The 25,176-nt window shown below is 38.5% G+C and overlaps 1 protein-coding gene across 1 annotated transcript in view; it reads left to right on the forward strand.

Annotated features, from left to right (window-relative positions):
- prkacba (protein kinase, cAMP-dependent, catalytic, beta a) overlaps positions 1–25,176 on the forward strand; it is a 271,936-nt gene that overhangs the window by 40,931 nt on the left and 205,829 nt on the right. The gene's annotated exons all lie outside the window — the stretch shown is intronic.

The raw sequence follows: 25,176 nt of genomic DNA on the forward strand, positions 1-25,176 counted from the left end.
TGAGTGAATGCTGAGTGTTCTGTCTGTACTATCGAACTAAATTTAAGGGTTTCTCTTGAAAGTAGCTCTGGTGGCTATTTTCTCTGTAATTACACAGTCAACTTTAAATGAAAGAAGTCATGATTGCGAGGGTTGTTGATCTTGTGAAATAACATTGGAATAGGCTTTAAAACACATGCAAATACAGGTATAGTTGTGTATATGAACATGGTAGCATCATGCACATTTCAAAGTGACAGGGTTGACCAGTTATATCCTGTTTTTTTATAAATATATTGAAATATGTTGTACATTCTAAGATTAGGCTCAACTCTGGAACGAGGAAGTGCTGGATTTGTAGTCTTTCTGGGTGTAAAATGTATTTTGTATTCCAAAAAATATGAAAAATGCACAGCTTTACTGAAAAAGTAAAATATGAAAAAAAAGACAATAAGAACTTAAGCATGTGCAGACCTAACTGCTGGGGAGCAGCCTCTCACTCATACTATAGTGGAAGGCTTTGCTACAAGACAACTCAATCGCTCACATTGATGATATCAATCATCCAAAGAATGATGATAATCACATGCAGGGTTCTAATTTAACGTATTTGAACGCTAGACAATGTGGCTGGAGAGCAGAGCAATTTGGACCCTAGTTCAGCATACACATTCTAATACTGAGCATATACTAATATTTAGTTATTTAGTATTTATGTTAGCTCCGTCCATATTGGCAATAGACATATTTTATTGTTTAACTCACCCGATTATGACACTGAAATTCAACTCGGTGTGGCTCCTTGCGTAATAATAACTAAAATAAAAATGTGACACAAATAAACAATTTGATAATTACTGTACGTGTATTTTGCAACGGTGTACAGTTGTACTGCATTATACTAGCATCTGTCTAATATTTTGGTTCTTTAGATGTGAGAGTTAAGAATTTTAACGTTTGAAATAGGACTAAGATTAATGGCAGACCTGCTGTTTGTTTGCATTACATTGCGGTCGCTAAATGCCAGTATGTTTTTTGAAATGTAATGTTATTATTATTTTATTTTTTACATTTCTGTGAGATACTGTGATCGTGTAGTCTTCAAAGGTCATTGAAAGCCCCGGTTCGTTTGATGGCCCTTGAGACCAAGAATAACCAGTTTATTATACTTTTATTAATCCATTACATCATTCAGACCCTGTGGGAAGTCTGCGTTGAGCTTAATAATTTTAGAAATATGGCCATACCAGACAAGGATGAGAAAGGACATCGAGAGGACAAAAATGCTCCTGGCTCAAGTTTCGCCTTTAATAAACTAATAAATTAAGGGTACCTCATTTTATGACTTTGGGAATGGAATTAAAGTATAAATTCCTCCCTTTTACCTTTCGATATGTTCTCTCATTAAGACAGAACTGAAATTGCACCACCTGCTGCTTGGGGCTCTCTGAGCAATTGTTCTTTTACAGTGTTGTGCTTTTTCAAGCCAAGTGTCTAATCAAAATCTGAAGTGTTGTAATTAGATACGATGGCGTTGCCTATTCCTGTGTGGGTGGATGCCGAACAGGGGGTGGAGTCAATATATTTTTGTCTGCATTGAACAAAGGTGAGCCGTCCAGTACGTTTTTTGATGTGCTACACAACTGGCCGGGAATAGCCTGGCTCTTTAGTATTTCAAGTAGATAGGACATTATAAGCTGTAAGGTGGTGAAAAACCCTGTTGGAAAGGCTAGTCATTTTTGTCTATTTGCTCTGGTTCGAATTAAAACAAAGAAGAAAACAACAACCTGGACCCATTGATTCATTGTTATTTTTCCCCCCATTGTTTATTTTCCTCTCAGTCACCACATTAACTTGAGAAGTGGATCTTACTTTCATTACTCTTCTACAAATATAGTGGTGCACATGCATTAAAGCGCAAGTCAACCCAAACTAATTTTTTTCAAGAATATATTCCCAGCAGGCCCACTAGTTGAAACACAGCATTGTGGAATATAAGTGAAGCAGCACAATGCACTCGTTTTTAGCCATCTCAGTTGTGATGTCATTTTCAGTCGACAGAAGACAAAATGGCCGCCCCCAGAGATGGCTGAAAATTAGTGGATTAACACTTATCCCACAAACGCAATATTTATCAGAATGCCCTGATTCAACTAGTGGGCTTTCTTAGAACATATTCTTGGAAAAAAAAAAAGAGTTTGCGTTGACTTCATCTTTAACCAACAAGTGCATGGTCAGAAGTCAAGGTTAATGCAATAAATGTATGGTACTGGACTAAAGTCGTGCCTCAGTGTTATAATTGTTTGTTTTTCCATCTTTTTGTTGGTTTTCTGGCCACTTCATGGTTTATAGAGGATTATGAACGGAATGGATGTGCCATTATTCTTCTGGTGAGTGGGCGGATTCCATAGAAGTCATAGTAAAATGGTTATAAAAAGTAAAGAATAACCTTTTTGTATTCACACCTTTATCCAGGTTCTCACCATTTAACTTGTGCCATGCACTTCTCTATGTAGACATTGTTTTTTGTGTGTCCAACTATTTACTGGCTAACAATGTCAAAATTAACATGATGAAATAGGTTCATTATCAAAAGCAAGGCTAGTGCTTGCCTATGACTTGTTCACACGACTCTATGTACATACTAAAATCTCATTATACTCAAAATAAACTTGACCCTCCATAATGTGTGGACAAATTTGTGCAGACCCTGCGCACAATTCAAGGCCTGTATAAGGCTGGTCTGCCTTTGTCACATACCACTATAATTGGTGACGATCTATTCTTAGAAATCAGAGGCTGCATTAAAGTACTATATTGTATACTTAATAGAAGTTCCCGATACTGAAATTAACTGCTGGAAAAGGTTGAGCAAGAAGACTGTGAGGATTGATATGTAAAGTCGATGCAAACCAGATAGTTCAAACAATAACACCTTCAATTTGCAAGATAATATCACAGTCCTGGAAAATATGGCATGTGTTTTAAATCAATGCCATTATTCACAGAATACCACATATTGCATTATCTTATAGTGCGCAGTATGATATTTTTCAGTCTCTTGAGTTTGTGCTGCATTAAAAAAAAAAAAAAAAAACTTTCTTTTATAATAATATACCTGTCAGAAAAAGATGAGATTAGAATAAAATGTGTACAAAAAAATGTGATCTGAACTGTTAAAAAAGTGGAAGAAATTAAGAATGCACTATGGTCTCGACGACCGCCCTCCTCGCCCTCCTCCGCTCACACTATCTCACTGACTTGACCTTTGACTGCTCCTCATTTCCTTGGTGGAAGTATGTTGTGAGAAGAAGAATTTTTGGGGAAGGGGCATACTGCTTGTCTCGCCAATAATGTATTATGCATGAGGGATGTAGGGCTAAATTGAACACACGTGCATTGTGGAAATGTGGAAGAACAGACTCAGGTAGGTGTTGGATTTCAACACAGTAGACCTCACGTGAAGAGGAGCAAAAACAATTTGACCCTGAGAGCAGCAGAGAATCCCAAGTACCGCAGTTTGTGAGTGATGCAATCATTGTTGGGTCATGAAATATTACAAGTATGCAAAGCGATGTAATTTGTAATTTGTCACTCCAAAAAAGAAAAACACATAATAAAAGAGTCATCGCAAACTGCAATGATACACAAAATTGAATTTGATTCCATTCAATATGTTACTGTCATGTTTTGATATTTTTTTGATACATTTTTATTTTAAATTGCAAAATGCCTACATTTAAATAGCCTACGCTTAGTCTTATTATTACATTTGTAACTGGTCTCAAACTGTAAATATGTGGATGTTATGGCTTCTGTGAGCCTTAATCATGCACAAGCAGGCTTTCTGAGTCTATGTAATGTTTTTAATTAGCGTCAGCAGAGAATTGTTGTGGTACAGATTCTCTAAAGTCAGGAAGTCATGAAGGAGCCAGTAATGAACAATTGAATGAACAGAGCTAGCGTGTACAGCAGCCTGACTTCATGCTAATTAAGATCAAATTGCCCTTCCTGGTCTGCTTTCTATTTGAGATTTTACATCCTGTTCTTTTTTCCTGTTCAGTAATGTATTTTTCACTGTGCCTTTAACCTGCTCTCATCTCCACCTGTTCCACTCTTAACTTCCTGATTATTGTGTTGTGACTTGCTGATGGCAAAGTATATGTGTCAGTTTGTCGTTGAACCCTGTGTCAAACGATTTATGCTTTGCCTAGTGTATTTTTTTTTTATATATAAAGCAGGACTTTCAAAGGAAAGAAAGTGGGTAGCTTCTTTTTTTCTTCTTCTTTTCTTCTTCTTTGTGGAAAGTGTGCATGCTGCGCGTCTAACCTAAAGCAGGTTAAATACCAAATACAACAATCTAACAGAGAACAAGCAGGCTTTTTGTGCACAGGCTCAAAGTATGTTGAGTTTTTTTTTTTCTTTTTCAAAAACTAAAAGGAAAACTACACATGGAGTCAGAAAACTTAAATCAAAACCGCCGTGACACTTGAGACCTCAACATATGACATGAGTGTTTTTGCTTTTTCTATAGCTTTTTGTAATTCTTTTTGGCCACCACACCATGGGTACTGTGAAGGCAAAGAGGTCACCATTGACCTTTATTGAAAAACACTATTTAATAGATAGTATACCCGTTGGGGAAATTCAGGCATCTCGTTGCTCGCAGTCAATGGACTAAAATTCATAAATCTGCACTAGAGCTTGGACTCACACCCAGAATCCCCATTCGCTCTTTGTGTCTACATCACAACTAACGAGGTCCGATGCAACTGGAATGGGTTGCTCATTGTACTTTTGCCGAATAACATGTCAGAGTCCAACAAATGCATGTAATTTGATCTAAATGGTTAATAGTAAGGGCAGCACGGTGGTCGACTGGTTAGCACGTCCGCCTCACAGTTCAGAGGTCGTGGGTTCAATCCTGGCTCCAGCCTCCCTGTGTGGAGTTTGCATGTTCTTCCCGTGCCCGCGTGGGTTTTCTCCGGGTACTCCAGTTTCCTCCCACATTCCAAAAACATGCATGGTAAGTTGATTGGACACTCTAAATTGCCGCTAGGGTGATTGTGAGTGTGGATGTTTGTTTGTCTCTGTGTGCCCTGCGATTGACTGGCAACCAATTCAGGGTGTGCCCCGCCTACACCCCAAGACAGCTGGGATAGGCTCCAGAGCGCCCGCGACCCTTGTGAAGAGAAGCGGTATCGATAATGGATGGATGGATATCTGTGGAAGTATTTTTTTTTCCATCGGTTGTTGTTCAGTTTCTCAGGATGGCAACAATTTCAGTTTGAACTCATTATCATTGGCATCCACAAGCTAGGTTTCTGTTCATCACCAATTGAGTTTTTTTTTTTTTTTTTTTTTTTTTTTAAAGGCAAAGATGAGGCAAAAAACAAGCTGGCAGTTTTACATTTGTTTTTGTGTTTTTAATCCCCAAAAGTTGTCGAGTGTTGAGTTCGACCATAATTGCTGAAAAAATGGCCCAATTCAAACATGGCGCAAGCTGTCACCGCACCTCAGCAGACTTTGTTTGACCTAACATCAATCAAGTATTTGTTTACTTGCTTTTTGTAATACTTTTTCTGCTGAAAGGACAACAGTGGCGAAAGAGGAAGAATATCAGAGGAAGTATTGGTTCTGTTGGAAAATATTTACTAATTTTGCTACTTCGCGGTTTCCAGAGCTAGGCACTTTACCCTTTTTGCCGGTCTGTCCTCCTTCCGCGATCTGGGTACCCTTACGATCTTGTCTCTCCGTCCTTATTCATAAAAATTAGCGTCCTCTGTCCCCGTCCATCTTCGTCCTTTTAAAGCGCTTCTGTCCTTACATTCCAACTCCCACATCTGTATAAATACATTACGTACGTATCCACCTTTTGTAATGCAGAAGAGATGTGGAACCAATTCCATACAACACTTCAAGCAGGGACACACTGAGGTGGTCTGATCAGGCCGATGCCAATCAGATAACGTCGACACCATGGTGCGGTGAACCTTGATTGGGTGTTGATCCAATGCACCTGGCTGCCTTGGATCACATCCACATTAAACCACCATAGCCATTGTAAAAGACACATATCCTCTCTGCTGAGGAACTGTCCTTAATCACAGAAATGCACACCTCACTTGCAAGTGCACAAGAAATGAAAATATAAACACAGGCAGACGTTGAATACCATTCAATTATCTTCTATGCGCGCACGCTGCAAATTTTCTGTAAAAGGGTCAACGTTAGGGACAGAATTAGATGCAGATGCCATCTGTGCGGCACGTTCCTCTGGCATCCGACAGACGCCCCTTTGCCACTCATGATCTCAGAGCCTGATGGCGGTCCGGCATGCAAGGTAATAATTTCCACATGCCCGTCATGCCTTTATTCAGATGTGTGAACAGAGTCAGAGAAGTGGTGAAGCAAGTAGCACTCTACACATTTCGTCCTTTATGGTCTCCCCGTATCGAAAAGGCATCACAGTTTAAATTAAGAGGAGACAGCGTCTTAACTGGCCTGGAAAATGTAATGTGACAAAGCAAACAGCTGACAATTAGGGACATTGCTAATGTTAATTTAACAATGTTTCTTGGCCTGTTGCAGCAGTGTGATAATGAAGACCTTCCAGTTAATGAGGAGGAAGACAGAATAATGAACACAGACAGTCAAAGTTGTTATTCAATATCTTCCAATTACCCTCCTGCATGTCGAACTACAACAATTGCTCGGACCTCTACGCTAAAAGATAATAAACACCGGTGGTCTTAGTTTGAAAATTGACAATTACAATTGTTAATAGCCCATAGTTGAGTGGTTTAGAAGTTGATTTAGATTTAGAGCAGGTGAGCAGCCAGCGGGTGGTAAATTTTTATACCGACAAACATGGTGCCCTTATAAAATTTTACAATTATCGTTAGTTGTGTTAAAAAAAATGGTAAGGACTGTCACTGAAATGGGGAAAAGGAGAGTCTAGAATTATGCGTTACTGTTCCAGGAGAACTAGCCGTTTAAGGTCGGTTTGGACCACGCAGCTGAATGTTTGCATACTGCCAAGTTATTTAGTTCGTTAATTAAAGTATCTCAATAAAATGCCATTGAGTCTGCGTGGATGTTGTTCTTTCTATAATTTCTTAGTAATGCAGTTGGCATCAGATGAATCTAGTTGAAAATGGATTTAAAGAAATCCAAAATGTATTTAACGATTGCTGAAGTAGCCCTCGCAGCTCACAAGCTGTTTTTTTCTCAATTTCAATAGATCACATTATGGTTTCTTGTATGTGTTGGTCATATTTGCTGAATTTCCTCCATTTTGGAACAAATGACCATTTTATTCTGTTCTAATCAGAAGCCCTCATAAGCTCAAAACGTTAAACAGAATGGACAAATGCGTGATTTGGCACTTATTTTTTGTCAAGGGCAAAATGACAATTTATTGAGTTTATTTTTAGAGGCCAATGCCCTACAGGACCAGATGCTCAAGCCTGACCAATCATCTTTCCAAAATAAAGTAGATACAAAACACATGTGACCAAATCACTTTAGCTCAACAGCTCACACCGGAGCACATCATTTTGCAGCAAGACAAACTTCTTATTGCGCTGTCGACTCCTAAAAATATTAACAAATGAGATCCACTTTTTTTATGGTGGTGTAATGAGTGGAGGCTTCAGCCCAGCACTTCAAGCTGAGGAGGCGAAGTCAGCTGTCATCCTTTGTGGACTCAAACAATGAAGGTATAAGCGATACAAATGGGTTCTCTCTTTTAACGAGATGTTAGCCCGAGTATCACACGGAGCTTTTAATCGTCCGTAACATGCTCTGCGGGAAGATAGTCAGATAACAAGCAAAGTCTTGAAGCTGAAAGAATGTCTTGCAGAGAGTGTCACACCGTGATCTCGTTGCAAATACTGTATACTGGCTGTTTGTACAGTACATTTCCAGTAGTTACAACATCATGATAACCAATGTCGCATATTCCTTTTCTATTGTAGAACGCCGGTTGTGGTGTGGCTTTAAAAGATAAATTTTGTACTGTATTTAAAATCCCTCACCAATGATATATACAGTATGTACAGGTGCCAGACATCTAAAAAGCAACATGTATGATTTCAAAATGGTTTGCTTGATGGTGGTCTAGTGTTAGTTACAATTCAATATACTGTAGCTGTGCTGTTAGCTATTACATCGAAGTTATAAAAGTCAATACCAGAGCAACACCATTCCAAGTTCACTTTTCGCCAACGTCCGCTCCCTGCTTTGTTTTCCGCCCCGCACTGAAAATAAATTAATGGGCTTCTGCAACACTCAGCACTCAGTCTGTGAGTGGCACCCCATTGATTTCAAGGTGTACTCTTCGGCATATATGGCTCTCTGAATAACCCTTTAAGGTGCAGGAAGAGTGCTTAGACGCTTCACCGCAAGCATGAAGCTCAGTCTGGATAAATATTTCAACACTTGGAGTTTGCTTATTGATTAGGGCAGTAATTTCCACACATGCCACCCCTGGGAGACAGACACTAATGATGCTGGTTCCACCAAGTCCAGCCAAGGCTTTCTCACAAAGATGTCTTGTCAAATGTTACGTTAAAGACATTAACAGCCGTAGAAAGTGTTCTGATTGTTTTTTTTTGTTTGTTTTTTTTTTGGTTTCTTGAGGATTTTCTACTTTTCATTCATTGTACAGCTGTATGCCTATTTGGATGTGTACAACTTTGACCTGAGTTGTTTAGTATCCACTTGAATTTTTCACAAAAATTTCAAAGAAAAAATGAACATAAATTGCTATTAGTGTGAAGGTTCGGAAACAGTAATGGCTTATTTGAATTTGTTTCAAATTTAACCTGGTAAATCACAATGTTCAGAGTTAAACCCCAAATTATTCTGGCCATATTGTCAAATGCAAACATAGTAGAAAAGATTTTTTGCAGTTTTTTAAAATTGAGCATTTTCATTGTTTTTACATTTTTTTTTACACTCCCCCCTCCCCAAAAAAATGCCCCAAATTATTTATTCTTTTTCTCATTGTAGGTGTATCCACCGGTCTAATTGTATAGTTGATATGAATGCTGTGCATTACTCTCAAACTTAATAAGGTCATTTGTAATAAATAGTGTGTCCTCCAAATTGTCCAGTTAGATCAGGGATAATGCAGATTTTAAAAATGTAAAAAGAAAAAAATATATATTGCACTGGTGAATATTGTATTGGTATGTAAAACAAAACTTCATTCAGTCTTTTGACATATTTGACACATTAAAAAAATTGACATCCACTGAAAATTGTTGTGTTTAACAAAATTTTTGGATCATCACTTTTGAATGAAATTTAAAGCAAGTTGCTACGTGTATGGCAAAAGGACGGCTTTAGTAGAGGTAGATGTCTGTAGTCTCTGAGTGCTCTTGTTTACGATGATTTCTTGTCCCATTTTCCCAAACCATGTAGGAGGACAAATGAACACGATGAAATGTATTCTTCTCACTCTGCAACGTTAGCCCTTAAACTGCAGCAGGTCATTCCCTTCCAATCCTATTGTCTCTGAGCCCGCGGCGTTGCCGGCGCTGATGCCTTTGCCTTAAGCATTCCGATGGCTTGTCACTTTTCTTGCCTCTGGCAGGTGGAAGCACTTGAAATCCCAGTTGTTTGTATGTAGTGGATGCCTCCTCCTCTAAAAGCAAACTCGTATTGTATTTTGTGTGTCCCCCATGGGCTCCATAAAGAGTAAAATATCTCATGAAGACACTAGCCACATGCTGCGAAATAGTGGTTTAATATATGTTGTTGTGTCTCACATCCTCTGGGGTGACGAGGTGATGAGAGCTTGTTTCCCACCTGTGGGGCCGCAGTATCAATTTGTGCTAACGCTAAGGCAAGTCAGGCCTGCCTCAGCAGCGGGAGGGCTGAGAAAGGAAGCGCCGATGTGCTAATTACCTCGCCGTTAATGTGTGAGCTGACTTCCTCCCGTTCATCTTGGACCGGCGCCTCACACCATCAGCATAATGAGAACATAACTTTTTACTCTGAATACCTAAATATCTTCTTAAGTGATCGATAATGCACATCATCATAAATCACATCAGGGATTGCCTGATATTATTCCAAAAGTCAATACTGTGCACCACCAAAGACTTTGGAGAGCAGCTAATGGTGAGATATGGCCGCCTTTGGGGAGATATGAGGGATCCTCATGCATATGTATGCCGCAAAGTTTCTAACCCCCGAGCAGGAGTGCGATAGTGGCTGGTGCTCGGCAGGCACTCTCGGGCCCGCTGTGTGGCATCGGGCCCAGCAGGAAGAGCCGTGTAACTGGTGTCTGGTGGCCAGCTTGGCCACGTAAATGCACCATTAATTCTTAATGCAATTAAGACGGTGTCGAGAAGAAAAATTAAGAGCCTCCTTGTTTTGCGGGCCCCGAAATTATTTTTTTCTTCTCTAAATGTGGACAGAATCCAAGAGGGTCTAACTGAAGACCACAAATAGATTGGAAGAATACAATCAAAGGTTTATGAGAATACAGTTGAAACACTATGAAACTAAAGTGATAATCTTAGCAATATTTTTGTTTTAGTCTTATTAAAATCGGCATAGGTGACAGATAGGTAACAGATAGGTGTCACATTTTATCACAAGTGTGACGGACAACAAAATATTATAATCACCAGTGTCAATAGTGTAGTGTGATTGTCTAAGCATACGTTTTTTCCCGAGAAACAACAAAACACACTTAAATCGCTTCTTTTGTCGGCTTTATTTGACCATCCAGTTTGACTACAATTGTTGAATGCTATTATTCTACAGTCCATCATAGTCAAATGAAATTGAGCTGGACAACTGCAAAAAAAAAAAGAAAAAAAAAGAAATACATTCTGCCACTCACAACCGCACAGAAGGCGATTGACCCTCACACACATAAACAACTCGCTGCATTATAAAAATTGTGACTGTAACTGTCAGGAAAGAACATTTATTTATTTATTTATTTTTTACTGAAGCACTATCAACACTGCACAGTTGTCAAGGAATAAGTGAATTTTCAAGGCCGCTGTAGCTATATTATTATAGTACAAAGAGAGGAAGCAGGCAAGAAATAAAGGAGAGAGTGTCGATATTTGAGAAGCTCTTGGCAACGATCACATTCCACATTCATTGACTCCTTTTGTGTTTTGCTGGCCACTCTCCATGCTTCGCTTCTTAGTCAAATGCAGGAATGAAATTGTATTTTATATAAATATATATATATATATATATGTGTGTGTACTATGCGCAATGTGTTTTGTTGTTAATGATTTCACTTTGATTAGTTTCTGCTCATAAAGGTTAAATACTGTATTTGTTTTTCAAATTGAAATGTAACAATTTCAACAAAGCACCATTGAAAGTTTTGTGTACAAGTTTGTTTGTTTTTTTTTCACTTATGGAGAGTCATGATCCAGCTTTCTGGCAGAAACACACTCGATCAGCTGTAATCATTATTTGTTCATTGGACATGAACAAGGACTCTCCCACTGCAGCTTCTCACTACGTTGAATCATAGAAAGGTGAAGGAGATTTGTACATTTGTACACATCAATAGCATGCTGACAATTGTATTTCCCAAATGATTTTTTGTGGCCTGTTTTTTGCTTTCAGCCTGAAATTGCTGCTATTTGTAAATGTTTCTAAAGAAAAGAGATAATTCAGTATCATATTATACCGTACATTATAATTTCAATTGTTTTATATAATCAGAATTTGAAACAGTTGCATAGTAATATAAAATATGCTTGTTTTTAATAGCTCATCGTAGAGAAATCAGACATTGTGTGTTAGTATATAGCTAATGTGGTATTTTAAAATAATGTATTAATTGCAATCTTTTGTTTTCATGCTTTGCAAATACATAGTTTATGTGACATGTAAAATATGTTTCATCAGTACAAAGCAGCAGAATTGAGTGAGTTTTGCTCCTTAGTATGCACATTGTATCGCAATGGACTGTGGAGTGCATCTGTGGAGGCACCTGCAAACGCATTTGCAAGCTCGCATTCAAAATCTCAAAGGAATCGTTTCCAACTCCTGATTGGACACCTGTCAGCCCGCGTGATTCGCCGTCAAATTGTAGCTAATGATTGGTGAAATTCCAGCCAATCACACAGATTGACAAGAGGACCCATAAAGGAAAAATAATTTGTGTCAGCTCTGCCACGGAGAAGGTGACGGCTGGCTAAATTAGCGTCTGTACGGATAATACATTTGATCCTGATTAGCGTATGGAAAGCGTCAGCATTTTTGGGCAGGAATGCTGACATCAAGCAGAACATCCTTTCAGTGTATTCGGAAAGTTTTCTACGTGCAAGTCATTTGTGGGTGTATGAAGCAAAAAAAAAAAAAAAACGAGTGCATGAGGGTGTGTTGTGTACTCGTGCTGTGTGAAGGTAGCTTCAGTTGGATTTGTGCAAGTGTGTGTGCGTATGTGTGTGTTACCTTATGGTCCCAAAGGGGAGGTGCTGAATAACAGGCCCTTTTTGACAGGCCGGGACGCTTAGAGCTGTCAGCCGCCTTTGCAAGGCCGAGGATGAGCAGTAAGAAAGAAGGAGAGTGGGAGAGGAATAAAGAAAGAAGAGGGTGAGAGGAAGGGAGAAAGGGGATTTATGAGAGGGTGCTTCATGTGTTTGGACTAATAGGGGACCGGCGTTGCGCTTCTCCTCCAGTAAGAAGAGACAGTCGAACTCTCTGGACAGTTAACACAGTGCTGCCTCTGAAAGATTTCCTGTCAGATCATATCTATAGAGGAGCGAGCTCGTCGATAGCACAGCGAGGAAAAGAGCAATCGAGGGTGCGGGAGGAACAAAAAAAAAGCACCTGGAATAACTGTACCTCTTCATAAAAATGATTTTTATGAAGGTTTTTTTGTTTTTGTTTTTTTTGCACGCACATGCTCTGTCACGCTTCAAGTAAAATAAAGTCAGCTAGAGGATAAGGAAGATGAAGCAATTAAAACAAGGATATGATTTTGGGGATTAATAAGATAAGACGCAACTGTTGGTGTGTCATAACCTTCAGGTTATTGCTAGAATGTCTTCCATTTCAGTCCTTTTCTTCATGTATTCATAAGACGCAGATTCAAAGGGAAATTTTAAAGGGAACAAGCTAAAGCTGGAATGTTGAAGTGTAGATGTATATGAATAAAAAAAAAAAAAAACGGGCATGATGAGATGGAGTGAAGATGAAACATCCCGCTGCTGTACATTTTTCATTGCTGTTCATCCTGCTAATGTGGTTTGAATATATTTTCATCTACAGCTATTGGTGTATCTATTAGTAATGGCTAGCAAAGTTACATTGGAAAAAAAGTATTAAATGTACATGCTTGCTTTAAGTTTGGAGATAAGTGTGGATTGAGACAAAAGGATGATGAAACATTCATTTACTGAATTATTCAAATGACCCTGTGTCCCTTTAAAACATAAAAACACACACACAGTCATACCCATTAGAAAAGTGTATTTGCACTAAGTTAATGAAACAATTATACACTATTTATCTATCCATCTATTATGGATAGACCGATTATCGGCTGGGCTGATTATCAGCGCCGATATTCAACGTTTTGACGAACATGTGCATCGGTCTTTTTGAAAAAAAAATAGATAAATCTGTTGGCCGATAATAAATCAATTTAAAACTGTTGAAATCAAAACAAAGATATGTAAAAGTTTAACATTTCTGTTATTTTGAAATTTTGGAGGACTTCTACTGTAGAAAACTATATGGAGCTATTTTCTAAGTTTTCATTTAACTTTTTAAGACATGCTGGCGACCCTGGACTGAACTTTTTGTTAGAATTTGATAACAGAGATGTATATTGTCAAAAATTTATAGGAATTAAAAGAATCACCATTATGCAGATGTGAAAAATTGTTGAATAAACATATGTTTAAAGGTGTTTCAACAAAGTTAAAAGATTTTTTTCATGCCAATATTTTCTTTTTTACTGAAATTGAATATCAGTTTCAAATATCGGTTCCCGGCCTTCTTGACTACTAATAATCGATATCGGTATTGGCCCTGAAACAAACATATCCGTCTCTCTAATATATAGAGATGCTCTCTCTCTCTCTCTCTCTCTCTCTCTTGTTCTCTCTCTTTTGCTCTCTAATTTGAACTATTTGACTTATTTTTCAGTTGTTGTTGTCTAACTAGGCTGTAATACATCATGGCAATGCTGACCTTAAGCCCGTAAGTCAACCATGATTTGATTTTAAGTTAACTGTATCCTGTTATGTAAATGAAGCACAGTCTCAAATATCACATATAGCGCAAATTGTGGATGGCAGTGATCTGTGGTGACTCTTACATTTTAATTGAGGCATTACTGGGAAACAGAAATGACTTAAGAGAGCCACCAACTCACAGAAGTAAGAGTGATGTTATTCAATGCAAAAAGTAAAATGTCAGCATTACCATACATTGCTAATTGGCTGCTTTACCACCAGTTTTTAAATGTGGTATTCTTGCAAAATAAATGGTCTGCTTGTAGGTGTGACATCCAGTACAAATATCATTTAGGGGTTTTTAAAATGAGAAAAAAAGCGCAGTGGTGAGATCAGGCTGAATTCATTTTGAGCGGGTCCAGTAATAGTCATTTAGAGTTGACTTCCTTACAAGGCTGCACGGACAAATGGATTTCATCTAATAAGCCACGCTTGCTACATAACATTTGTTGCTGGGTATGTGAATAGACACGACCACATTAGGTTGCTTCGGTACACTGTGGCTGTTGGCAGGAAGCGTCGACATGAGACTTGATTAATTTGCGGAAGACTTAATCTGATCTGCAGATTAAATAATAGCGCTTCCATTTTGACAGTGTACCTTCACCCTTGACCTCATCAGATTTGCTTCTTAAGTATGAGTGATGCTTCGAGACCTCGCCATGGTTTGAGTGGTGGTGCAATTGAGATGTAATCTTTGATTTTAAAAAAAAAAATGAAATGGTTTACAATGGCTGCCTGGTGGTTAGTACCTTGTTGGCATGCTCTCCCTGTGCTTTCATGAGATTTCAGTGGGTTTTCGCCTACATTCCACATTCAAGTTTTATTTACTGAAGGCTCTAAATTGTCAACTGGTGCGAATGTGAGTGTGAATGCTGGTCTATATATGCCTTCAAATTGGACGGCAACCAGTCAAGTGTGTAAGTGCTATAGAAAATAGATGGATGGTAATTGGAGACAAATTATGAATTTTAATTAACGATAATAATGCAAAATAAAAAAAATCTGAGGTAAACCAGCATGTTAGACAATTCCGTTTCAATAACACATTTCACTTGCTTTTATTAAACCTGCAACAATCAATACACTAACTCATCTAACTGACAGTTTCCAGTTTGGAACCAGTGCTCAGTAATCCTCTGCTTCATATCAGAATGTGTGGGAGTGCGTGTCTCTTTCTATTAAATTCTTTAAGAGGGGGGGTTAATACAATTTAGCCTGGATTGCCTGCGGATGTGTTTATTTGGGGATCGTTGTCAGCCTGCAGGCTTTGGCGCACTCTCACCCCTCTGTTAAGTGGGAAGATGTAGTGTAGACTTCCCGGGCAGCGCCATCATTTCCCTCCCACGGCATCTCTCTTTAATAAGTGCACGGAAATGAAAGAGGGCTTGATGCATTGTGAATTTGTTTCTACATATCACCCTCAGTCCTCGGTTCTCATTTCATCAGTTTTTACGCACGCATCATGGCGGAGTCCAAATTGTGTTGCGCACCTAATCTCATCTGTCAAGTACATTTAGTTCTAGTACCCAGAGAGGGACAACAGAGATGTGGCCCTGGTCCATTGCTTGGTGTCTTTTCCAAGCGCGACCAGCTTCATTTCCCATACGTAACCTTTTGCATTACTTGTTGCAAAGAAACAAGGGACAGTGACTGCTTCATAGGGACTACACAATGCCTCTTGCGGTATTTTACTGATTGAATTGAAGACAATTGAGCACAGACTTCAGACATGGGCTTACAAGCCCAATCCTTGAATTGGCAAAGAATTGTGTTCTGCCTCACCCTCGTTACACCTACAGCATGACTAAGTTTTATGTCAGATGCATGCATTATTTAATCAGAAATGATGAAAAATATCAAAATGAATGATCAAATGTGGATTCCCATTTTATTTGGGTTGTGCATCAAAAAGTAATGGGATCTTAATTTACTTATGTCCCACCACTCTGATATTTTCTGGCTGATGTGTTTCTCGCCGAATCCTGCTGAAAATAAACAAACGGCGAGCAATGCATAATAAGTAGCAGGGTTCACGTTGACTGTTATTATGCGATACTCGGGCCAGTTGTTTTAGTTTTTTTAAGTATTACTCTAATATGAGAACATAGGCATGATACAACACTTCCACATGCATTGTTGCAAAAATAGTTGTATACATATTTTCCATACTCGCATAATCTCATAAATATGATTACAACAATATTCTTTTTAAAAAGATTCTATTTCGTGCTTTTGTATGATAATCGAGTACCAAGTACCACCATGTATTAGTCATCAAATGTATTGAATATAGTATAGTGATATTAATTTTTTTTTTTTTTCGTATTCCTCTGACACTGTTTGTTCTGATGCAACTTCCAGCTCTGTACCCCTACCATTTTTGTTCTGCCTCAAGTGTCAGTGAAACTACAGCGGCATGGAGTATAATGAAGTTTATATTTAGCTGTAGCTTTACTAGTTTGAGTGGGAGCTACTGTCAAAACAAATGTAGTCCTTTCCCCCCCTGCACTCAACAGTAGTGGGCAACTTTTTTTTGTGTGTGTGTTCTCTTACATTCCGTATCAGATTTTGGTCCTCCTGTTTAAAAGCTGTATCAAATCGACCAATCAGAGCGCTTCAACAATGATTATTTTACAAACGCAAAATGATCACCAGGTCATCTACATTTTGAGCATTTATTAATGCATCACAATACGAGAAAATGTTTATTACTCCCATTATGCAAGTTATATTTAATACAGAGCAATGGTTCAGTTTTTAGGAATAATATCCCAAGTGTGTGTCTGAATTCCTGTGCCTGTTCTGTCCAGGGGGGACGGTAATTTCAGCTCCAAGGTGCTGTAGCAATTCCAACAGCCCAGACAACTGAATCATTTGTGCGCCACCACAAATTCTACCTAGCAACAAATTTGGGTTTACATTCTATATTGCCGCACAAACCATAGCTCATTTTTTATGTTTCAGTTGTGATTTATAAAATAAATTAATAAATCACAAATTACAATTAATTGTTAATTAATTACAATTAATTACAATTTAGCGGGGCGGCACGGTGGTCGACTGGTTAGCACGTCCGCCTCACAGTTCAGAGGTCGTGGGTTCGATCCCGGCCCCGGCCTCCCCGTGTGGAGTTTGCATGTTCTCCCCGTGCCTGCGTGGGTTTTCTCCGGGTACTCCGGTTTCTTCCCACATTCCAAAAACATGCATGGTAAGTTGATTGGAATCTCTAAATTGCCCCTAGGTGTGATTGTGAGTGCGGATGTTTGTTTGTCTCTGTGTGCCCTGCGATTGGCTGGCAACCAATTCAGGGTGTCCCCTGCCTACTGCCTGAAGACAGCTGGGATAGGCTCCAGCACGCTCCGTGACCCTTGTGAGGATAAGCGGTATCGATAATGGATGGATGGATGGATACAATTTAGCAGAACTTGTTTTTTAGCAACGATGTATCTGCTTTCAAAAAAGAAAAAAAAAATACATCTACTGTAAATACCGGCAGTGTCAAGTGAAGTGGGATGCTGACTTTGTATAGTAGTCATATTAATGGTGCACATAGGAATTGCATAGCAAATTACGATGTCAGGGCCAATCCCATACTTAACAAAATATGCAAATAATCGGCAATTCAATATGGCCGATCAGATTGGGGGAAAGTCTGGTAATTCTACTCCAAAAAGTAGTACTTGTCGATTTTTGTATTTTGCAAATTAAAAAAAAAAAGCCTCAAGACATATATGTAAATGTTTTATTTGTGACAAACAAATACTTGATAAATAACCGTTACCTTACCAAATAAACCAATACCTTGATTCACAATTCTTGCCAATGCTCTACACAACCATAACCTGGAGCAGTATCGAAAATGGATGGATGGTCTCAATGGTCACTGAAATAATTTCAAACTTACAAATGTCCTAATTGATCAAATATATAAATTAATAAATACTGAAAATGAACTTTGAAAAAGTAATCAGTCATCCATAAGATAGAAAGGCGATCAATAAAACTACTTACCTACACGGGCTGTAGGAAACTGATGTTGAGCAATAAAAACATGTCCTGAAACTGCAGAAACATCTTCCAGGTGTGGAGCTTCCTCTTCAATGTGCGCCTCCTCTTTCATGTGGAACACCACCGTTTTCACCACAAAGCTAAAAAAGACCGTGACAGACAATGTCTGCTGGCATGTCGTCTTGTTCTCACCACAATGTTATCATCCGGACCCAGTTTTCCCAACATTTGAAGAAAATCACAGTCCGATCTTTGACTGCACACTGGGCTATGAGGCAGCTGTTGGGAGTCTCGCCACCTGGTGAGCAGCTTTGAAGAACACTTTTGAGGATTAAATTATTCATTTAGGATGGCAACATTTTTCCGGCTTGCTTGAATCCATAGAATATATTTTACTTTCTGTTGCCCCAAAAGATTTGTTTTGCATGGCACGGCGTCATGTTTCATCGGAATAATAATCTTTTTAAGACCATAAAATTAAATCAAATATTGCATAGTTCCAACAGTCAAACAAAAATGATACCATGATCATCATTTTTATCAATACAACTCATTGCATTGTTGCATGTGAAGAGAGAGCAGATCAATAAAGATTATCCGCATGATCAAGATGTTCATGAAATGTAATGAAACATGTTCATTAGCATTTTCCTCATGGCTGCCAGACAAGCCAGATCTTAAAATAATTTGTGTGTTTACCATGCAGGTTTAAAGGCTTCAGTAAAATGTAGGTAGGATCAACTGCTTAAAAGACAGAAAAAAAATGAAAAGTCTGTTTGACTTTGACTTCAGCTACAACACTTTGGAGATAAAATGTGCTTCAGGTTTGAGGCTACAAAAAAAAAAAAAAAAGCAATTTAGATTTTATTAAAAAATATGGGTGATTGACAGGAAATTAAAGTGGGCCTGGACTGGACAGGCTGTCAGGCAGATCTGAGAGAAGGAAAACTATTATTCTGATGCTGAATATGTTTGCTTGTTTGAAATTCTCCCCGTCACTGACTTTTAATTTCCTTGTCAGGCGCGTTTGCTTACGACCACAATTGTACGTTTGACAAAGTCTGCAGTAAATAGTTGAATTTGTATTACACAAAATTCATTTCCCACAGCTCTTAACGAAGCATTCTGTTGGTAAGGAGAGAAACAATGTATCGAAATGAAAATCCTTTGGGGTTGTCAAATAAATTTGTAAAATGAAGTTTGCTCATGATTGAGCCTAATAATGAAATGTGTGCTGCACAAATTTAATTATTTAGAAATTATTAAATTATGATTTTAAAAGAACATGAAATCACATTTGCAGAGACTTTCCATTGATTTTATTTCAATGTCATAAACCATTCAAAGGTTTCAGTTTTCCTCAAGGGATTGTAAAGATTTACTCGCCTGTCAAGAAAAAATATATATTTTAGTCTTTGTGGTGAATCAGACTTTCTCAGCATTTAGTTTCTGGTATAAAACCAAATTTCCCCCGAAACCAACCAACCACAAAACAGTAAACAGAGTAAAAATGTTTAAAGGATGCAGCTTTGACATTTGTCTAATGACACAACAAATATGGAATCAGCTTTTATTTTGTGATTATGTTTCTCTGAGAGATTTCACAGTACCTGCATGTCATTAAACACATTAAACAAAGTCTACAATGTCCAAATTTCAGATTTGCAGAAAAGAAGGGAAGTTGTAAACTTTATGGATATAATACAATCCACTACACGTCTGTCTGTCTGTCTGTTTGCCTGTCCCCCAATCAAATGCACCAAAATCATTTTACACTACCTCTACCAATGCTTCGACTTGGTTCCAGCAGGTGTAAAATATAGTATGTTTTTTGTTAACTCATTCAGTATCAGGCATTTTCAGACCCTCTTTTCCCTTAACGATTGAAAAATATAAATAAATTCCTGAGATTGAATGGCTGGACTGTGAAAAGACATAAACATGTCTTTGGGATTGAATGAGTTAACCACCAGCTTGTCAGTTGTGCCGAACACATGTCAAAGGAAACCATCATGGCGCAGAGCGGTCAGCCATATTCTCAAATGTGAAACTCAGCTTGACACTAAAATCAGGGTGCGCCAATGTTTGTGCTCTAGCGCAGCTGTGCCGTCTACGAATATATACCCCAGAGAGTTCAATTCTAAGTCAAAATCAGCATGAAGTTGAGGTAACAGATATTCAAGGAGGAGTGTCAACATTCTATTATCATATAATTATGATGCTGCTATGTGAGGGCACGATAACATACATTATTTTGCTTCACGGGTGGAGTAAATTGGTTCCATTTACAATATATGAAGTATGTCATATTAAGCCATGTTTAACATGATTTGAAGACCACATATGATGCAGAGCCTGCTTTTTTTTTTATTATTCTTTTTACCGCCCAACTACTACTACTAGCTTTGAAGAATATGATGCAACATGCAGTTGGATTTGAATTTATCTGACAGGCTGCGTTAAGATTGACCACTATCCGCTGCTGTTAATATTCACGTTGCCCTAGATTTGTCATAGATACTGTCTCCGATGCGGCTCCCAGCTACTTCAGTGCGGCACAGATTAATTATGTGGTATATTTAGACATATCGAGTGATTCAAGGAACAAAAAGAGGAAAGATAGAGTCCACGTATGCCAAGATGAAGCACAACTCCCGTCAAAAAAAGCATATACTATGGTTCAGTTAACCTAGTGTGATCCGTGACGCTCTTGGCAGGCCTGGACAGGTCTCCACTTGGGCTAATTAAGTTAGACTGTCATAAATGGCTTCAGAGTCAGACTGCACCTCTTGGTTGATGTAAGTGAATCATGAGCTTACTGTGACCGGCGTTCACCCGCCAACAACTTCTCCAGAATTAGATGGAGGCAGAAGGCACCATATATTTAAATATCCCTTTCCAGTTTGGGAGAAGAAAAAAAAAAAAAATCAACTTGTCACATCTGCTACCAAATCAGCTCAGTAGGATTTACCATTAATACTAGCGGTTTCTGAACCGTGAGAATGACAGCCATCAGGGCTGTGTAATGTACTTCCATAACACCACAGATGGCTTAATGTTATTCCAAAGAGGAAGTGGGTGACAGAGCCCACACGATCATTACAAATGGGAGGTCAGGTCCATTTAGGGAAGTTGGCAAGGTTATGCACAGGATTGCTGAAGTTGGTGGTTATCTATAACAAGGGATATAATTCATCATTTACTGGAATGTACATCCTTTGGTATCTGTGCTGCACAGCACAATTGGTGGAAAATGAGACTGGTACATGTTTGAAAGTATTCTTTTTCATTTGAAAATCTCATACAGCATCACTTTTTTTGTAACGTTAGGTACGACATGAAGTATCCACCAGGATTAGCTTGTCACAATGAGTAAGCCATAAAATTTGCAAGGAACATTAAATTAGGCTGCCCTGAAAGGAAAACACGTGGCAAGAATAATTTCATAGAATTAAAATAAAGCTGATATTATGAGAAACAATATTAGTACATTAAGTATTATTACAAGTTTGATGCATTTTGAAAATAGAATAAATAAATATCTGCCTGTGGTGAGGATCGACGATGATGCCAAATTAGACTGCAGTATAACAGTATAGAATGCTGTCATGCATTTTTTTTCCTTTTCTATGCCTGATAATGGAAAAAAAAGAAACAATACAGTTTTGTGATTGAACACCTTAGTTGGCCAAGATTTCAAGACAAATCTCATGCCTCCAATTTGTGGGGAAAGTTTGAGGCAGGCCTTTTTCTGTTTTTGCATAACTCTGCATAATTCTTCTTCAATTTTTCACTTCAAGTAGTTGTAATATGGCTAGTATTTTATAATGTTGTAATCCTCCGACTTGAACTAGTCCATGCACAATAAAACATGAAATGTTGGTAATATTTTCTGCATCACAATGTGTGCTACAATAAATGACGATAATCAGTCTGGGGCTGTACCACTGAGCGGAACGTGATTTCATGGCCTATTATCCACTCGGAATATAATTAATTTTGACAGATGTGACAAGGCTCTGAAGTGGACCCCATTGATTTCAAATGGTGTCACTAATGTCACAGAGTCTTACTCTCATTAACACACATTGTCTTTCTTTGCCAAGAGTTGGTACAAGAATATTTTGGAGATGTTGGTAAAGTGCAGACGTTTACCCATATTGTCCACCCTGCCATCATCTACTGTATGTGATATCTCAACAAATTGACCTCACCACATGAGAGCATATTTTATTCGGCACTGGATTTTTCATAACAGCAACAAACTCAGTGCAGTTGATATGTCCATAATATCGACAGTAAGTTGCAAAAGACATGTAGGCAGCGCACAACTTTCCCCCCCGTTTGAACTTTTTCCAGAACATCTTTGAAGTTCTTATGGTGCACGGTTGTTAAATGCTTTGGCCAACAATACAATAGAGAAAAAAAAAATATATATATATATTTCTGGTAGCAGTTTGACTTTAAAGTCTCCTAATAAGTGGGAGTTATAAAATGAGCTGGGTATTGTTGCACCAAATCAGCACAATATAGAGATACTGTGTTATCAGTGGTTTAATTGACAAAACTTTTGCCGTGTTTCTAAATACACTGGCACCCAATTTAAACAGGACAAAGTTTTGCTGTTAGTGGAGTTTCTTAACATTTCCATGAATTGTTATTATTTTTATTCACAGAAACATCAATTAATTCTAAATGGAACACAAAGTCAGCCAAGACTCAGAGACTCTGAAATCCTTATTTAATCCATTTTTAACTATAAAGTTACCCATGGGCTGTTCTTATTGCAGTCTGTAAACTGGCAGAGATTAGTCGACGTATTCATCACAGAGGGTTTTTGCTGTCAATTGCGGTGCTTATCCAGTGTGATTAATGTTGCGTTTGTGTAGCTACCAAAGCAAACATTGGCTGGCATTTTGAAAAGGTTTCCCTCTACCTCTGGGAATGTATTGTAAAGATATACTTACAACATGTCACACTCTGTTTATAGTTTTTCTATTCATGTTTTGTCCAGTAGCAGATGAAGCCCACATGGTCATGAATTAACCACAAATTTGCACTACGGCCGCCAAGAACTGAATCACTGATAGCTTGTTTCAGAATTTATACCAGAAAAATTGCCTAAATAAGTGGTGTAATATATATGAATTTGGTGGTTCAGAATGTCATGAACACAATTTTTTGCTGGTGCATGAGATTAATGTCCAAAGTCTGGATTTGCTTTAAAGGCTGTTGCTGATTTTTAAATTGTGTTGGCATGTTGATACTCCTTTGGATCCTTACCAAAGTTGAGAGTGGTTTTGATTATCTGTGTCCATTCAGGGCACTAAACCTTTTTTGTTTTTTGTTTTTTCCTACTCTGGTCTGTGTAGCCTACAATAATTCTTAAGGCAGTCAAATTAAACACTCACATTGGGGAAACTACTGTTACTGGTACATCTCATTGCTTGTACGTCTCAAAGTGAGTAACTAGAGTGTATATTAAACTATTATTGCTCTGGTTTCGTGGACGGGCGCTCGCGCACTCAGTGTAAAAGCTGAACTCTTTCATACCTTGGCAAGTTTAGTTGTGCTGTGTTTTGGAATTGCTCACACCTCGCTGCGCCTCGCTGGGAATTCCGGCGGACCGACGGTGTTATCTTTTGCCACATGCCTCAGGCGCACTAGCCAATTTGGTGACAGACAGTATAGTTTAAAACAGGTGATAATAGGTCGAAGTTGTGAATGCTTTTTTGGTGTATTTTATCAATGTGCAAGCAGAAAGATTATGCGCTCCCGTGATACGTGTTGTGGATATTGTCGTATTTCATTCATAAATATGATATCAGTGCACAACGAACACATCGAATCGTTGTAGAAATCACCAAACTTTACATCATCCGCAAGTCGAGATCTTCCTGCATTTCCTTATAAACGTACTTAACGCACGTCGATCTCCTGTATGGACTCAAGCAAGTCTGTTATGTTTCCACCATTCAGACTGCACGGCTCACCTTCCCTAAATTTAAAGGGAATGAGGGGAGCTGCTTTGATTGGCTGGGGACAAGTCAACTGCGCTCACTCCCACAACAGCGCAAATGTCCATTTCTCAATGTGTCCGTCTATGGTTTGTAATCTTGTAAAAGTCGTTTAGCTTGTGTCAGTAATTCAGTGTGTGTTCATGAATTCCCAACATGCCGCCTGTTAGCATCGGACACCATGAATTCCCAGAGGCCAGGTTCTGCTCTCCAACCTAACAGTGTGGTGCAGCTTTTTGCTCTCTCAAACAAAGAGGGGAAGAAGGCCCGTTGAGGAGGTCAGCTCTGAGCTGTTGACATTGCTCACTGCTTGCCTGCGGTTCTGGGCAGAGACTCATTATCACAGGGTTCTCTTGGAAAAGAGTGGGCTTTGTTAGGATGCAGCTGTAGGTGCTGAGGGGGTGAAGGCAGAAGGAAAGAGTAGATAAAATAGAACTTTCTCTGTTGTCCGCCACAGTTGATGCTCAGGGGCCAATTGGCGACAGCACTATGGTCTGCTGTTGTGTATGACAATATGTATTCTTGCCAGTTCGTTTTTGTGCTGCGTTTAAACTATGAATAGTGCACAGGTTGAGTAAAAATTCTATTTGTCATGCCTGTTGTTTGTTGGAATTACCATTTGACAGTCATTTGATATTTGTCACATTGTGTATGCAGTATATTACTTGACTTTTATTGCCGTACATGTTCAGCATTTTCAAATATGTCTATCTTATATACCAAACCAATGCTCAGTACTCGGGAGGAAAAATAAATACATGTTGCTCAGGTTGAGTTTGGTTTTCTTAGCTTTCACACAGGCTGTTGTTACCTCTCACCAAAACGTGCACAGTTAAAAAAAAAACAAATAAAAATTGTGGTCTCTTAAGTGGTTTCAGTCGTCTTATTTGCTCAGCATCAGGGTTCAGATTATAGCGTTCACATTTGACTAA

The sequence above is a fragment of the Filicampus tigris genome, chromosome 12 (assembly GCF_054856515.1).
Source record: "Filicampus tigris isolate MCC_2025a chromosome 12, RoL_Ftig_1.0, whole genome shotgun sequence".
NCBI classification, from domain to species: Eukaryota; Metazoa; Chordata; class Actinopteri; order Syngnathiformes; family Syngnathidae; genus Filicampus; species Filicampus tigris.